Here is a 2,643-nt window from a genome sequence, read left to right as displayed (position 1 = left end):
ACATATGCAAATAAAATCACAACCACGCAGATAATATGCAGCCCACACGGCTGGAAAATCAAACACAGCGGAAAACAAAAATAACAAGTATAAAGTAACAAAAACTCACCGCGGGCCGGCCCGGCTTGACTCTTCGACAAAACAACCAAATACAAAATAACAAGTCCACAACCCAATTATTACAATGCTAAATTCAAAGGTTTATCTCACAATAAAATGAAAACCAAAATCATAAAATCGTCCTCGGAAGCGACTTGGGACCGGCAGTCAGGATCCTCCTCCAAGTGTACTAGGATCGCTATCAGCTACCTGGTGAAATTACCAATATACGGGGTGGTGAGTATAAAGACTCAGCGGGTAATAGAGTATCATAAACAGCTAAGAGTACAACAGGATACAGTCTCGGGAAAGATAAATAGCAGATACTACTGGGTAAACAAAGTATATATCCATACCTGAAACCATATCCTAGGCTAACAGTGTAAGGTCTGAGATAACATAAACTGCTACAGTACTGCTCATAACTACATGGTATCGTGTGAGGTATATAAATGTCAACAGTAAGTAAGTCAGTGTCTAAACACATATCACAAGTATAAATCTCAACCTATGTAAGCATAACAGCATAAATAAACGACAGCAGCATAATCTAGTAACAGCAGCATAGATAAGCAACAACAGCATAAATAAGCAACCAGCAGATATAATAACAATAGCGTATGTACGGATGGTCATCCCGCCCACCTCTCTACACCACGACCCCTGTATGGTCGAGAGACCGGATCGATGACAAACTGTACCACCCAAAGGCCGCCACTACTCTCGAGTGACCGGATGGACAGGTGCATAGTAGCTGAATAGCTACGTCTGCGACGGGGTCCCTGCTGCCGCGACTCCAGCCGCCACTACCCATGAGTGGCCAAGTCTACCACTACCCATGAGTGGCCGAGCGTGCGGCCCAGGCCAACGACCGCCTCAACCACAAGGGAGACAGGATCGTCGGCAATGCATGAAATGACATGATGCGAACAATGCAACAGTCATCATATATATATATATACAGAAACAGGTATGCTACATGAAGCCAGCATGCTCAGTAAGGTGTGTAAATAAACAGAAATCAAAACATGTAAACATGGTATTAGGTGTCTATATATATCCAATACCTAATATCTAATGTCTGGCATCTGGTATCTGATACCCAGTAAGACAGTAGCTGCTAAATATCATCGATAGCAACAAGAGACTGTATAGATACCGAAACGAGTAGCTCAAAGATTTAGTGGATAAAGTATCAAGCACAAGAAGTAAGACGAGTGGAGTCAAGATAAATACTACATATATGAAACTAACTCATGCACTAAGATCGATATCTAAAGAAGCAAGTCAAGAAGTACCCGCCTCTAAGTGTCGGCTGAATCCAATGCCAATCTCGTCACGACGCTCGTCCTGATCAATGTCCTGCATCAACGTATCGATTTTAACCATATACGTATAGAACCAAATAGTTAAGCCAATACTTAAAACAGGCATGCTAATCTGAGCTCCTTCATTATCTAAATACACCCTACACTGATCTACTCCACAACAATTCCCAACCGAACATGATCAACATAAGGAATTCTAAGCATGCATAGGTTCCATATACACTGGTACAGTACGGAATTATCTCATTCTTTAACAAAATCTACAACTACCGATTATCTAAGCAACAAACAACAAGCTTCCAATTCTAACAGAATTCCCATACCTCACCAGCACCTCCCACTGGTAACTTGCTATTGAAAGGTGAAATCGTCGACACTAGCACACCGATGCTGCCCAAATGCTGCTGATTAACAGATCCAAGTCCTCACAGAGCTACTAATCCCCGGATGAAGCACAGCAGTTGGGAATTGTGGCCGGACTCCTCACAGTGAGCCACTGCCAAAATTCACGAACAGAGCTCCTACAGGACTTTCAAACTATTGCAATCACACCATCAATGCACAATTCGGATGGAATACAATCTCAGATCCAAAAACCTACAATCTTAATACTGTAAATACCTTACCCATGAGTCTCGGATGATGAACAGCTGCTGGAGGTTGTGATCGATCCCCTTCCCAGCAAGCCACTGCCACCACAAAACCTCAATCCATACAATCCTCCCAACCTAGTATCAAATCACAGGTCTTCATCACTAAGGAAACCCTAATCTAAACCATCCATACCTCAATACCTTGCTGCCGAAGACCTCCACAATCGGCTGAGAGAAACCCGACCCGATCCACTCGGCTCCAGCCTCGGGAAGATGAGGGAACTGCCTGAGGTATACGTCCTCGCCCCTATCAAGCTCTGGAACAGTGATTACCACCCTCGGAGTCACCGGAGCTCAGATTTGCTCCTCTCGACTGAAGATTCCCCATGTGCCGCTGAAATCCGAGGAGAGGAAGAAGCTTTGGTGACGCTGTCGTCGAGGGTTAGAGGCCTAGGAGGTTTTGCCGACCGCCGGATTCATCATCGCCGTGAGCTCGGGTGTGGAGGCGCCGTCGCTACGCTGGGTCAGTGGTTCCGGGAGAAGAAGACACGAAGAAAAGAGGTCGGGGTCGGCGCTTTTAGGGCTTCGGTAGGGGGTTACTGTAGCTTCTTATAAAGGTAGGG

At 45.0% G+C, this 2,643-nt stretch overlaps 1 long non-coding RNA gene across 1 annotated transcript; it reads right to left on the bottom strand.

Moving 5' to 3' along the window:
- Window positions 1-1,806: 1,806 nt before the first annotated feature.
- Window positions 1,807-2,326, bottom strand: LOC122000299. Its single transcript, XR_006117065.1, has 3 exons — window positions 2,222-2,326; window positions 2,054-2,155; window positions 1,807-1,948 (listed from the first exon to the last, which is right to left on the bottom strand). It is a non-coding gene; the product is annotated as an uncharacterized LOC122000299 (long non-coding RNA).
- Window positions 2,327-2,643: the final 317 nt, after the last annotated feature.

Source organism: Zingiber officinale, chromosome 1A (assembly GCF_018446385.1).
Source record: "Zingiber officinale cultivar Zhangliang chromosome 1A, Zo_v1.1, whole genome shotgun sequence".
Classification (NCBI taxonomy): domain Eukaryota; kingdom Viridiplantae; phylum Streptophyta; class Magnoliopsida; order Zingiberales; family Zingiberaceae; genus Zingiber; species Zingiber officinale.
The sequence above is the reverse complement of the archived record's forward strand: the minus strand, read 5'-3'. Positions and strand labels throughout refer to the sequence as shown.